The following is a 16,071-nucleotide window of genomic DNA, read 5'->3' as shown; positions in this document are numbered from 1 at the left end:
AAGGCCCATCAGGGGTAAGTGGAGAAACCCTGGGCTCAGGCTTAACTGTTTTCTGCATCAGCAGCTCTACCTGTGACAGAGATGCAAGGCTACTTCAGACCTCAAGGGTTTTTGTAAAGATTCAAATGAAATACTCATTGTGAAAACCCTGTAGCAAGGACCATAACAAAGAATATCAGTGGCAATAGATGCCAGTATGCTTCCCCTCCAGAGCATTACAGATATTCCTTGTTTGATGATCTTTCTACTTTACAAATGTTCAGACTCAAACCGAGGTGTGATGTTTGGACTTGCGGTCTGCCACTCAGAGTTATGCATTCCTACTCACGACAGGAGCATGAGCAGCAGTACAACCTTATGATGACTTCTGAGGCACAGTCCTGTAGCTCTATACTCTGTTATGCATTGCGGTACTGAGTGTAAGAGTTGTGCGAATAACAGCAAAGTCATCAAGTTGGAGTTTCCTCTGACCATTTGTTTGTTCAGAATATTGTAATGTACATACAAATAGGATTTCTCATTCAGTGATCAATTAGTCACAGGACTGTAACTCAGTGATTAAACAAGGAATGTCTGTCATTCATTTATGCTCCAAGCATTTCTTCCTCCACTGTGTTAACAAGAGGATGAATGAGACATTGTTTGTTCCCTTAAGCCCCTTTCAAACCTCTTCTGGAAAATGTCACACACTTTGTCCCCTACCAGCTATGGTAATCTACATGTTTATATTAGCAGGACCATCCTGAAAGAAGCTTTCTGTCACCCAACACAGAGCTCATTTATCTTGAAATCAGTGTTTCAAAAAAATTATTTCCTGGGTTATTCTGTGACCACCATTGTTCTCTGGGGAAAGAAATGCTGCTACTGTAAAGAAAGCATTTTGGCATTTTATTCATTAAAAGAGGGCAGAGGAACTCCATAGACCCTCTTGTTTTGGCATGTGCTCCTTCTCAGTGTCCTAGCAGGCTCATATGACTTCAGCCCACCTTGCTCTCTCTGCCTGAAATCAGCTCATCTTCCACCCACACGTGGTGGGAGTGTGTATCCACAGTGGCGCCCCACCTGAGAATAGTGCCAGTGATTAGTGACACTCGGCAAGAGTCACAGGTGACATGTCCTCCCGGTGGACTCATCCCTGTGTATGGGCCAACACAGATCCCTCCCTACACCTGGAGTTCAGGGGAAGGAGGAACCTGGGGCCCATGGGCCCATGTGTGGTCTGCAGAGGCATTGAGTAAGGGTCCAGCTGAGGTCTGTGACAGGGGCGGGGTCTCCATGCCCAGTGGGCGAGGTCCCCTGAGGGCCAGCACACGGACCCTCCCCAGGGTCATCCGATGGGACAGGGACATTGAGATTTCCCTGTGGGTCCCCACCAGGAAGCCAGGGTGGGGAAGAAGAGATCATGAGGCTGGGCCCACATGAGGCCTCCACAGGTCTTACCTAGGGGGCAGTGCAGCCGTTCATGACCGCAACCCGACTGCTCTCTTCCCCAACACCTACCTTGACTGCAACCCATATCTCTATGGAAACGCTAGAAAGTGTGGGGAGCCAGAAGTCAACCACACTGTTTACTTCTGCTCTTTTCCTCTGTTGCTTTTATCCTGAGCTATGGTGGCAAATCAGCCCTGCCCCTCTGCCTTGGGGAGACAGTCCTCAGTCAGATGGCGCCAGGTCAGCAGGCCTCTGGGGATGGCCCAGCCTGAGCCAGAGGCATAGAAAGGGGAGGGGTGCAGAGCTGCTGACACAGGGCAGAGCTTATCCCTCAACCTCCAGCACCAGGAGGAATCAGACACTTCAGTGCAAGGCTCTTTCCTCCTCTGACTCACTACTGGCAGCAGGGTGGAAACATCTCATGGTGAAGTATGTTAGATCAGAGGGGTAAGTCCGGGGTTCTAGTGTACCTATGCCATGGGCCATGTTACAAAAGAGCCAAGCAGGAGGATTCTGAAAGTTCTTACCACAAAGAAATGATGAATGTTTAAAAGGACAGATATACTAATTACCCTGACTTGAGCTTTACCTACTGTATATATGTACAGAACTATCACATTGTTTTTAAAATCTGAGACTGAGGGTGGAGGTGTGGCTCAGTGACAGAAAGCTTGCCTAGCATGTGCTAGGCCAGGCGTTCAATCCTTAATATTGCAAAACAAACCACTGAGATTTAAAAGCAAACAAATGTGTTTCTTCCAGAAATTCTGTCTGACTTTTAGTCTGAGATCCCACCCAGATCCAGTTGCACCTGAAAGGCTTTATTCTTCTGTCAGGAGGACGTGGTTTCATGAACTGCCAGCATACAAAGTGATATGGGCTCCCCAGTGTGTTCCTGAAACATCCCCAGCATGAAGAAATGAGCTCATTGTGCCATCAAAGAGTGCTCATCTGTCCTACTCAGGAGCAAGTGAAAGAAAAGAGAGCAGCCTTCGAGAAACCCAAGCTGCTCAGCATGAAGAGGCCGTGCCATCCACCTGCACTCCAACACCCTTCCTGGAGTGGGCCAGTGGCGAGCGGCCTCTGGGGACCCCAGGCTTCCCAACAGAGATGACTTCTGTGCTCCAGGAGAGCTGAGCCGCTCACCACCTCCTAAGCCACAGGTGCCATAGGGCCCATCCCCTCAGGTGTGAGGAGAAGAAAGTAATTGGCCACTGGGAGGAAGCTTCCCCAGAGGAGCCAAGCCAGGCTGTAGCTCTTGGATCAGGAGGAAATGGTCCAGATGACCTGCCAGGGACCTGGCTTTTCAGGACCTTCCTGATGAATGTGAACAGAGCGCCAGGCCAGAGCTCTGAGATCTGACAGCTCTCTTCACAGCTGGCACAGCCCACAGGAAGAGCAAAGCCCCTCACCACCCCCTGGGAACACAGGTATAACTGTGGGACAGGCTCTGGTGGCACCTCAGTGTCACTTCTCCCACCTGCCAGTAGCACACTTCTGCTTCTCAAAGCACACCCACTACTCTTCCTTCTCCTGTCTCCCCACTGCCTTCTTTAGTCCTTCAAAACACCCAGAAAAGTTTATTGGTGTGAAAACCCCAGCCTGAATGATTCAGGGAGGGGAGGGACGTGTTCATGGGGCTGGAGCAACTATTCTGGGGCTGGAAGGATACAGCTCTGGAAGGCAATAGCCACACAGAGATGGGAATCCAGAAACACATTGTGCTGTGCACAGACATGGACAGGAGGCTGCAGGGGTATGTTGCTTGTTCATCAAGAGAAAAACATATATTAAGTAGAAGCATGGAGAGAGTGAAGGAATTACTTTTTTTCTATTTACTTAAGTTATTGGCAAATTAAATGGCCTCAGACAATTCATTCAACTGCTGCTAAAGAGAAGAAACCAAAAGAAGTCTCTGTCATCCAGGATCTTCTGTTAGAGCATTGACTCGCGTTCCATTGGTGTCTCTCATTTGGTGGCCTGAGGGGTACCAATGTACAGTGCATCCAGGGCAACCAGGAGGTGCTGGTGAAACTCATGACACACTAAGGATCTGCCCCTCCTGTTTTCCAGAGGACATATGGTGACACAGTGATCTAATGTATTTCTGCATGTGTTTAAGCACAGATGATCCCAGTAATGGATTGCAGCAGTCCCTGGAGGAAGTGAATGATCCTCTACGTGGCGTTTGTCTGAACTCCTGATGTGACATCTGCTTCCTGATGCTACACACAGGCAGACACAAAGGAATAAAAATTGTGTCTCCAGCGCAGTGGGAAATCTGCTGCAGCAGCCTGGGTCATGTAGGGCAGGGGTGGAGGACAAACAACCAGCCAGTGGGAGGCAGGAGACCCCCCTCACCGTGACCAGGGACAGAGAAGGAGATGGAAGGTCAGGACAGGGACAGAGCTGGGTCCAGACAGTAGGGACTCAGGCTGCAAAAGGGAGGAGGTAGTGGGAGGGATGCAGGAGGGGCCTGAAGAATGAAAGAGACCAGAACACCAGGCAGGTGAGAACAGCTGAGCTGCCTGAACACAGCAGAACAAGCAGGCCTGACAGTGGGGAGAGGAGAGCCAGGCCTGGAGCATCCCTGAGGAGGACTCAGACCTCCTCTCAGAGAGCTCTGGGGAAGATGTGCTCAGGACAGCGCGGGCAGCTGTCCGCATGCTTCTCTGAACTGATCCTAAAGACACAATATGGGGATGAATGTGCTATACTGCCAACAGGCAAGAGGCAGCAGTTCTGTCAGGGAGGGTCAGGTGAGGTGACAGAGCACAGTCCCTCAACTAAACAGGGACCAGCACATACGTAACTGACACCCTTGCACCCCATGACTGAGGCCCCAGGAAGATGAAGGCTGGGAAGGGTGGAGGAAGTACTCACAGCTGCCAGAGGGCAGGGAGCTACACGCTGTCCCCTTGAGCTGGGACATGACTCAGAGGAGGCCAAGGTGGTCAAGCCAGTGTGGGGCAGGACACATTGCAACCACTGCCCCCCCCCCAGAACTATGGCAGCTGTGTCAGGTGAGGCTGCAGTTCCAGTCATGGGAGGGCATGTTCCCCCCGTGCTCAGGCACTTCCAGGGGTCCCCAACAAGACAGACAGAGGTTGCCACTTCCACCTGTCATGCAGATGGGAAGAAGGGGACCAGAAGTTAGGGGGTCACTGGTCCTTCCACAATCAGAGTAAAGACAGGGGACCAAGGACAAGCTGGGGAATAATGAATAAACCATCCCATCTCCTAAAGCAAGACTGTTCTGCCCTTAACTGGCATCCAGACCGCCCCACCAGGGGACACTCGTGAAAGATTTGCCTCTCAGTTTGCCCTATATTATTTCATTTTAACGTAGAACAGAAGCCCCCAGAAAGGATTTTACATGCACAATAAAAATGGTCACTGAATTAAGCTCTGCATATTGAGATACTGGAAACTCTCTCCCTCTTTTTGTTGTTAGTATTTCCCACAAGCTCCACAATAATTACGCAATATTTTTACAGTGGGAAGGAAACAATATTTTTTTTAATAAACCAAATTAATTTAGGACTGTGTGACAGACAGGTACACCCAGTTCTTGCTGAGCAATAGTTTTGGGTCTCTGGTCTGTCCACACCCCGGGTGGCCACTGGCAGTCTCCAGCATCATGCTTCTGTACCCAGAAAACTCTGCCTGTGAGGAGCTGTAGAAACACAAACTCTCAGGTCAAATGCTGGTAAAAAGGAATTGAGAATTTTCTCCAGACAGAGAACTGTTTTTAAATCACCTGGTCAACTTTAGTTTCTCCCTTGGTTTTTTTAAGTATTCTTTCTAATCTTAATGAATTCTGTTTGAATGCTTTGATTTCTCTTGGTTTAACTAAGAAAATGTGTCATTTTCCCCATTTACTAAGTGTTAATTATTGACTGAAGTATTTGAACCCCATCTTGTTTTAGGAAGGATTTCAAGTTTCTATCAAATTACATGTAATGGTCAATATTTGACCTTTCGGATTAAAGCCCAGCAATTTCATGTGGTTGAGCTCAATATAAAGCAGGTGTTTGATGCAAAAACAGGCAGTGGAAAGTCATTTGGATTTTATTCCCATTCCATTTGTTTCTCGGTGGAATTGTATCATGTATGGGACAGATATTAGTCCAAAATAACACTGAGTTTATTTGTTTTACATGACCAGTAATGAAACGTCTGCATAGCAAGACCCAGTATGTTGCTAAAGGCCACACACGGTCGGTCATTAAGTCTGATTGATAAAGGCGAGAAGAAGCAATCACTTCAAAATGCTAATGAGGATGTGCAGGTGTGCAGGTATACAGAGTAACAGCGAGCTTTTAAGCCCAAATCTGAAACACACATCTTCTGAAAAGATAAGATCAACAAGGAGCACAGTCTTGCCTTTGCCGTCCCAGACCCCTGGCAGACCACGGCCAGTCCACGTGAGTCCCTTTGACTTCCTGCATGGTCGGAGGGGTTGGACAGCATGAGCTGGTCTTCTGTTCTTGATGTATTCACAAAATGATGAGCAAGCAGCACCATGTGCCTTCCAAAAAGGTTGAAATAGACCAGGACAGGGTGACAGCACATGTTGGCGGGATGTGACAGGAGCTCTCATGCATAGCTGGTTTTGTGGGAGATGCACCACCACCTTGAAAACCGGAAGTTTTCTTAAATAGCTATCTACTCTGTGACCCAGTCACTCTGCTCCTCCATGTCCACTCCAGGTCCAAGACAGAAGGAAGCACATGTCCCCAAAGTCCCATGCAGGAAGAGTCAGGGACTCTCAGTCATGACAAGACACAGTCTAGGAACAGCTCAGACAGGGATACAGGCTGTGGCACCTTCATCAAGAGGAAGGAAGGATGGAGTCACACTGGCCAAAAACACAATGCTAAGCCAAAGAAATCAAAAAGAAAGAACAACTTTGGGTTTCAGTGGACAGGAAGTTCTAAGACCAGCAAAGCCAACTTATGTTGAGAGAAGCTATGGCAGCTCACTTGGCATGGTGCTGGAAATGCACAGGGCTGAGTGAGGGGACCCTGAGGGGTGGGCGCTCCTCTGTCTCTCCAGGAGGTATGAGTCACAAAGGTGTCACAGCTGTCCAAACCCAGCCAACTGCCCCTGAGCCTGTTCACTCTACCACATCCTAAATGAATCAGCCACCTTACACAGGGTCCAGCATCCTGCCATCCATGTCCAAATGCTTCTGACCAATAGGGGCATACAGGTGTCACAGCCTTGCTGTCTTCAGTCACCTCAGTGAAGAGGCAAAGTGTCCTTGGAGCCAAAATGGACTGTGACACAGTCAAACCGTGGAGACATGAAAATGCATGACCCGTGCTATGGGGAGCAACAGGGTGTGGCTTGAACACAACACTGAACAAAAGAAGCCAGACACACAAGAAAGCATGATGCTCTTTGCATACAATTCACCAGGAGGCAACTAGCTTGTGACCTCAGGACACATGTAGGTTGATGCTACCCTGTCATTTGCTGAATGGGTTGTGTCTCCTGACTGACAGATGTGTTTGTATATCCATCTGAAGCTGGGCAACAGGCTGTGAAAGAAACCAAAAACTTCTCATGACCCATCAGAAGTGTGCCTCTTCTGGAAATGGCCTAACAGGGTGGTCATGTGCAGCCCCGGCCTGCCTGTTCTGCCAGCTTCTTTGCACTCTAGGCTGAGGCTGTGCCCAGGATGGGGGTACTCTAGCAGGTCTCCTGTGTTGTCAGATGTGGGGCTGAGCTGAGGAGGGCTCTACGGAGAAGGACACTGAACCTCACGCTCATTGGAATCAGTATATGCCAGGACAAGGCTAGTTCTTTAATTGACTCCAATATGAAATCGTCTGAAGATTATATTTGTACAATTGCATCAATTATCCCATGAGTTTCCCTTTTCTCCTCCTTTTCAGTCCTAACTGAGTGCCTGAGCATTACTGGTATTGTAGAGCCTGTAAGATAATGATAATATAAATATTTGTGTGTTGCCTTACAAGATTTGCTGGCCCAAACTGGTCAAGTTTGTGTGAACACGAGAACATAGTACTCGTGTACCCTGAGGAAAGAGGACATCCTGCCACGGAGACGGCCCTATTCCAGCACTGCCCTGGCCTTAGCATGGGCACTTGTTTTTATTTTTACTAACTTCAACAAGTCTCTTTTCAAAATGTACGGCTCCCCCCCTCAAAAAATGTATGACTCCCATTTAAAGAGACTGTGCCTTATATGATTCATCTATTAGGGTCCACACACAGGACAGCATTCTGGTGCTAATTCTTTGTGCTGCTGACTTTACACATCATTAAGAGCATTTTCTTGCACTTCATGGGCCACAGTTATTCTGGTAAGTTCTTGTGGGTATCTGCAGTGGAAGAAGCAAAAAATTCATGGCACTCAAGAAGATGCTAAAATGGTACAAATCAGAGCATTGTGCACTTAGTAATATTAAGATAGCATTTTTACCAAACTGAGATAAAAAATATTTTTAAATGAGGACTTCTAGGGTCAGCAACAACACGGAGTTTGGAGTTTGCCCTCTAACACATTGCTGGCTGTAGATACATTTCTTGGAAAATGCTCTTACAATATTAAATGTCCACTGACATTGGAAATCCCATCCTAGAGAATACAGCCAATAGGAACAAAATCAACAGCAACTCTTTATGTAGAAGGGTGATTGTCATGGCATTGCTACAGGAGAAAAAGAAATAACCAACTAAATGTTTATCAGGAAAAGAATAGCTAGTGGGCATCCACGCAATGGATGTTATTCACTGGAAGGGAAGATGAGAAAATGAACGTGTACAGTAATATATATTGCATGAGCACAGAAGGGACAGTTGGAAGATAGATGGATGGGTGAACAGACGAATGTAAGGTAGGCAGATAGGTAGGTACATAATAGGTAGATGGATGCATAATAGACAGAAGAGAGATAGATACATAAATGGACAAATAGATACATGATGGGTGATAAATAAGTAGAAGATAGAACATAGATATATGGATAGAAGTTATATAAATACACAGAGATATAAATAGAGGATGAAAAATAGATGATGGAAGATAGGTAAATAGACGATAGAAAGATAGATACAAATAGATATTAATAGAAGGTAAATAGATGGTAGATTGACAGATGGATAGATAGAAGTTGATGGATAAATGACAGATACTAGATAAAATTTAGGTAGATAGGTGATAGAAGATAGAAGACAAATAAATGGATGGACAGATGCCAAATTTATAAAAGACTACATAGCAAAATTTATAACAAGTTTTAAGTAAAGGGAAATAGAGATATGACATTAATTGCTGGTGTATCTTGTATATTATTTTGTAATAAAAGCAATATTAAAAAGTTATATAATATAAGGGGTTATTTAACAAGATATATAATTTTTAACTTGCTTGGAAAATTCTCTTTATTATAAGCATTTCTCAGAAATTAATACGAATCTAAGTGTTATATACTAATTCTTTTTTATTAGTACACATTTACAGTATGTACTGTTTACATTCTTTGTGGGAAATTGGTACATGCACATCGCACATCTTAATTCCTTGTTTCATCCCTGTCCTTTTTCTCCCTCACCCCTCCACCTCTTGATCCTCTTCCCATTTGAGAATGATCTATCTACCTACTTCCTGTTATCTCTCTTTTATTTTGCTTCTTAATTTATACTTTGAGTTTCTCATATAAGAGAAAAACTGACATAATTTTTTAAAAATTTTTCTTCTAGCTCAGTGATGCACAAAATCACTGCGTATTTATTGAGCAAGTAATATTAAGTAAATGAGCTGAAACATATGAGTGGAAAAACACAGTTGTCTGATCTCAACACTCTCACGTCCACTGGGGAAGACAGACGGCAAGCAGGGAGGATAGTCCAGAGGCCAAGTGCACTGCACGTGACAGCTGATGTCCTGTCTGTGAGAAGCAAAGCAGGAGCTGAGGTTCAGAGCATCCAGACCCGTCCTGTGGACAGAGGGCACGGCTCATGCGAAGGCCCTGGCCCGGTGAGAGACAGAAGGAGGTGGAGAGAGGCCAGGGAGGGGCGGGATGGAAGAGAATCTTCAACCTAGAGGGCTTTTGCTCTGCGCAGGCTGGGAGCCATGCAGGATTCTGCACAGAGGAGGAACAACGACCGCCTTGCTGCAGGGTCGACCAGACCACGGGGCCAAGCACTGCAGAGGGCTGTCCAGGTCCCCCACTGCACAGCAGGTGGCATGAGGGAGCCCGGGCCCATGCAGAGCTGTCTGGCTGAGGAAGCTCTGAATCTGGGGGCACTATTCAGTTCCTAGCACTCCCCATAGTAATTGCAGGGAATGTTCCAGTAATTTGTTGACATTTTGTGGTTAATATTTCATAATGCTAACATTTATTTACTTAAAATTGTGTCCTTCTTAATAGAGGTTAAAGATAAAAATCACCTAAGAGCATCAGTCTTAATCACCTCATTTATTTTAGAGGCATATCATTTCATTCTTTGTAGATCACTTCCAAATTTTGCAATTACGGTATTTAAATGTGCACCCTAACAGATTCTTCATGTGGCCTCCCAATCAGCTCTCCCCTAGGTGTGATCCCAGGGCATGTGCACTCTAAGGTTTTTGTCTTTTTGCCAAATTGCCTGCCAGGAATTTCCACCTGATCACACACCCACCAGGTGTGCAACAGGGTGGGACTCTGCAGTCTCTTCCCAACAATGGCATTATTACTCTTATGATCTCTGCCAATATAATTGGAAAAACGTTTTCTAATAAAGGTTGCATTGTTCCTGGGTGTGTTATGGCACAGATAAGCTCATCAACAAGAAAATTAAATTAACCCAATAGGGAAAGTCACCCACATGCACAGCAAACTTCAGAATCTGGCGCACTCATGCGGGCCTGCTGACAGGCACGAAAGCTTTGTACATAAACATTTACAGGGAGCTGTGATTTTAAATTGTGTCCCCTTTTCCTTGACATTTTCTCATAAACATTTCCTTCATTTCTTCTTTGTGCTCCAAATTATAATCTGGAACAGCTCTGTGGACTACAATAGCTATGTCATATATCCCGGAACCCTCCAAGGATGAGGAAGCCAGGAGAGGAGAAACCTCCCCTGAGTACGCCATCTCCCCTGAGGCGCTAAAAGGAGAGGACAGATAGGGCTGCTCACTTTGAGTGTGAGGAGTCAACAGTTCAGAAAAAGAAAAGCAGACATCACACAGCACTGAAGAAACAACATTCAGAGAAATCAAGAGATCCAAGAAGCTTGCGTATCCACAAACCAAAATGGTATGATGTTTTAAAATCCAGAGACAAAGACTTATTAAAAATTTATGATCAATGAAATTTGAAGAAACATAATAGAAGTGTTGGAAGCCAAAGCTCAAGAAACCTTTCAAAAATTATGACATCAGAAATATAATAGAAAATAGTAAAACCAGGAAGGATTAATATCAGACACATAAGGAGAATGCAAACGTTGCAGTAAGGAGGGAAGAGAAATAAAGGGAGAAAAATTTTCAAACGGTAGGAGAGGGAATTATCTAGACAGAATAAATGTCCCTTCGTGTTTACGAGCCCACTACTGTTTGGCGGTGGCTCACTGCAGGTGCTTGCTGGCCGGCGCGGTGCCCGCGTGTCCAGGGGAAGCTCGCCTGGGAGTCTGGAGAGGGAGACCTCGGGAGAGCTACAGGAACCTAGGACTCCCGGAGACCAGGCGGCGCTCTCCCAGGTGGATGAGCTTTACCCAGGCAAGTGAGGGCCTCAGAAGAACACTGGGCGCCCCAGCAGAGGGGCTTCCTGCACCCCCAAAAGGAGCGATAAAGCTCCACCTAAGAGGGAAGGGTGCAGGACCACGGGGCCTCATGGCAAGACTGGGACCAGGCCCGGGAAGGCGGTGGGCACCTCCTGTCCCCAAGCTCCGGTCCCGGGTTGGTCTGGAAGTGACAGGCAGAGGGAGCTGTGGATCTGGAGAAAGGAGCTGGAAGACAGAAGTGACCATGCTAGAGGACAGGGAGGGTAGAGTCATCACAGATTCAAGAAACACATGTAGGTCACAGAACACATTTGAAAATGTGGACAAAGTGAAGTAAAAATCAAAATAATACATCTGAGCAAACTGACAAAAGAAGAAACAGAAAGTCTGAACAATTACATAATTATTTAAAAACCTATATTCATAATTTACAATGTTTAAAGATAATCCAAGGACAGATGGGTCCATTATGAATTCTACCAAATGTTCAAGAATGATACAACATAAATCTTACACAAATTCTTACACAGAATTCTCAAAGATGGAATCATTTTATTCATTCTATGAGGCCATTAAAGCAATGATTCTAAAAACCTGAAAAAATACAAAAGAAAGAATGATAATCTCACCAATGAATATAGATGCAAAATTCTAATAAAAACCAAATATTACCAAAATCACCCTGGCAATATATAAACATAATACTGTGTCATAACTACACTGGTTTATTCCTGAGAGACAAAGTTGGTTTATATGTTCAAATTCATGAAATAAATGAGAAAAAAGAAAATAGTGTAATCACCTCACTTTCTTAGAAAATATATTTGATAAAATTCAACACCCTTGACAGGTATAGAATATAAAAAGTAAATAAAATTTATTTATCTATCTATTTAAGAAATAAAATTTTCCTAACCTTATAAAAGCTGACTGTAAAATAAACATATCAGTGTTAGCAGGGTGGCAGTGACAAGCTCCCACTAACCTGGAAGTGACATCCAGGTACTAGGTACTGTCACCTTCAACATTGTACCTAAAGCTCTAGCTATCAACATAAAGCAAGAAAAACTAGCAGAAAGTGTATGAAGCCAAAAGAAAGAAATCAAACTGCCATTAGGCATAGATGATATGAGTACATATGAAAAGAATCCAAAATAATCTATAGATAAATTATTCAAACCAACAAGGTTAGCGAAGCTGACAAAATGACTATTTTTATATGTCATCACCAAAATGTAACATGATTTTAGAATGTTAACAGTGACAACATTATAAAAAAAAAACTTTAAGGGAAATAGGGACAAATCTAGTGAAAGATGTATAAGATTTTATAACAGAAAATTATAAAATAACATTTAGAGGCACTAAAAAAACTATTATAAACAAAGGGGCAGTCTACATCCATGGATTGCAAATCCAACGTGGTAAAGATGTAATTCCTTGAAGGTATATTCTAGAGTGAAGACAATCCCACCAGCTACAGCAGGCCCTTGCTACAGATTTACATGCTGATTCTAAATTTATGTAATATTACAAAGTACCAGGGACACTGGAGACACTGAAGTTCAGGCCAGTGAGCTTGCTCTGCTGAACACCCAGCTTCCACATAAAGACACAGCAAATAGGATACTACAAGGACAAAGTAGTTCACAACCACACAGAAGAGACAGTGCACACAGCCCCAGCCAGAGGGCCCTGGCCTCCCATAGAAGACAAAGGTGGAGGTGGAGAGGCTGGACATTGACTTGATTCATGTTGCACTACGGTATGTGATCCTCCCACCTCCATACACAGCTCGTAGCCTGCAGCTCTCAACAAGAAAAGTATATGTACGATGGAATACTACTCAGCTATACAAATGACAAATATTCGGCATTTGTAGGAAAATGGATGCACTTGAAAATATAATGTTGAGTGAAATAAACCAGACATACATGTTTAAATGCTGTATGTTGTCTCTCATTTGGGTGAGGCAAAGTACAAACAAGGAGAATAATAAAGGATGGATAGAAGGGGACAAAGGGATGGATCTCTTGCAATAGTGAAGGGGTCCAAGGGAGCAAGGGCGAGGGGCGAGGAGGAGGGGAAGAGGAAATGAGTAGAACGAAGCTATGCCATGTACGGGAACCTAATACCTTCAGAGAATGTAAACATTATATGCCAAAACATGAGCTAAGATTAATAATATCAACAAGAATGAAAACTGGGAGGGGGGAATTAGAGGAGGCAGGAGGGAGAGGGAGGGGAGGGGGAAGAGGAAGGGCCTTAAAGAAAGGAATGAGCTGTATTATGTGCACAAACCCACTCCCCAAGATGATGGTAAACTGCATGTACTGCAAACATGTACTAATAAAACAAAAAAGAACCTTAAAATAACAAAGTTTCTTGAAGAAGCATTAAATAATATCACAAACTTGAATGAGCAATTTTTTTTCAAAAGAGCACAAAAAAGGTTAACATTGAATAAGACTGGATAAAAGTAAGAACTTTTGCTCACCAAGGGACACCAGTGAGGGTCCCAGAGGGGAGACATATGGTGGATGAAGGGCCCTCGTGCAGTTTCCATCTTCATCACTCCAGGGCTCTGTCTTTCACTGTCCACCCTCTTTTGCGTGCTCTCTCTCTCTCTCTCTCTCTCTCTCTCTCTCTCTCTCTCTCTCTCATAAATTAGGGATTTTTTTTACCAAGAAAATCAGCCCCATGAATCATCTTCACATACTCATGGCATGAATGGGGAAACTGAGGGTACAGGAACTTGGACGCAGCATTTCCCAAGTCTCCAGCCTTGTGCTTTTTCTGAAAAAGTAGGCTAGATAAATAAAGGACCAAAGAGAAAACAAGGTAATCATAAAATAATCTTAAAAACTTCAAATTATTTTATAATTACAACAAAACACACACACACATACACACACACACAACCTGGAAAAAGAAGGCCGCTTTCTTGTCCCGGTAAATGCATCTATGAAGACATTCCTGACCCCTACTCCCTGCAGAAAGACTGGGTGTTCTCCCTCTGGTCGGGAGCAAAATGTGGGTGTCCTCTTGCAGCCTCTATTCAGCTCTGACTTGGATGTTGCAGCCACAAGTAGGAGGAAAAAGAAATAAAAGGCACCTAGATAAGGAAGGCAGAGGGAAAACCATCTGTCTTTGCAGAATGATATGGCTATGGATAGAGAAGCAAAGAAATGAAAGATAAAGGCTACTAGAACTAACAAAGGAGCACACACACAGCAGTTATAGGATCAGTGAAACAACTGTTGGGTTCTATATGTGAGCAGTGAACATTCTGAAATTTAAAAACAATTCCACATACAACTGTACCAAAAAGAAGAAACTACATAGAAATAAATTTAGCACAAGTGTAAGTCTTGCATGCCGAAGACTACAAAACACTGCTGAAGAAGGCCCAGAAAAGCTAGCTCATGGTTATGGTCCTGAAGACTTAAAGTAATGCTATTTCCAACCTGTCTACAGTGTCATTACATTTATTCCTCATCAAAATCCCCACTGGCCTTTTCACAGAAATTGATAAGATGACCCTAAAATTCTTGTTGTCAATGTGAAGGACACAGAACAGCCAATGAAATCCTATAAAGGAAGACAACAGTTGAAGGACTCACACTTCCTGACTTCAAGACTTACTATACTCAATCAGTATGTTATTAGAATAATGATAAAGATGTATGCCAATGGGGTGGAATCTAGAGGTTTCTTTCCTAGAGTAAGTGATTCTCAGCAGGAGTCCCAGACAATTCAGTGAGGGAGAGCACCATCTTTCCAACAAACCATGCCAGAGTTACTGACAATCCATGCAATAAAGGATGAAGTCACCTTGTGCTCACATCAGGTACAAAAGTTAACTCACATTGGGTGAAAGACTTAAGTGTAAGCGCTAAAACCCCAAATGCTCAGAAAAACACATAGGCATAAACTAGGATCCTAGATATGACAGCAAAAGCATAAGCAACAAAAGAATAAACAGCCAAACTGGGCTTCACTGAGATTGAAAATGCTCTTGCAGTAAGGAAAGGAAAGGGCAACCTGCAGAATAAAAACCGCATTTGCAAATTGTGCCTCTAATAAGATAATGGCAGGTATGAAAGGGGAAATGCATAAAGATGAGTTACATCTCAATTGAAAAAATATCACCCAGTTTTAAGACAGGCACAGGGTCTAAATAAATCATTCCCCAGAGAAGATACACAGCACCTGAAAAGATGTCACATACCCACAGCCCTGCAGGAAATGCAGATCACACCCCAGAGTGGCCACAGCCAGAAACAGCTGTTGGCAGAACACGTGGAAAGATCTAGATGCAGCCTGGGATGTAGAGAAGCTACCACTTTGGAAAGCCCTCTAGCACTTCTCCAAAAGGCTAGACATAGTGGCTACTTGCCATCCACCAATTCATGCTCAGGTAGATGCCCAAGTGAAAAGAAACATGGTTCCACACAAGAACTTGCACAGGAAAGTTCTCGCAGCATTCTTCATCAGGGCTAGCATGGAAGCCACTCAAATGTCACGGGTAGATGACGGGATAAACAAAATGTCCTATGCCATGTGTGGAGTAGTACTCAGCCATGAATAGGGATGAAGTTCTGAAGCTCAGATTCTGGCAGGAGCTGGAGGGTTGTGCACTATGCCTACCCTGGGAAACAAGGCTGAGGAAGGTACCTATGAGAATCCACACTGCGGGATTCCATTTAGTGAGGTTCCACCATGGGTGTGAGTGGCTCCCCAGGATGGAGTAACCAAGAAAGTGGGGCGACTGCTAATGTGTGAGGGGGCAGGCGGTGGGTGAAAATACTCTACAAGTGGTCATAGTGAGCGGCACAACTTCGTGAATTCACTCAAAGCTACAGAACGTAACCTGTGTGGTTTGTGAATTACAACCC

This window comes from Heterocephalus glaber, unplaced genomic scaffold, assembly GCF_053883595.1.
Source record: "Heterocephalus glaber isolate CG9 unplaced genomic scaffold, H.glaber_assembly_v1.0 deba00001610, whole genome shotgun sequence".
NCBI classification, from domain to species: Eukaryota; Metazoa; Chordata; class Mammalia; order Rodentia; family Bathyergidae; genus Heterocephalus; species Heterocephalus glaber.
Note: the sequence above shows the minus strand (reverse complement) of the source record.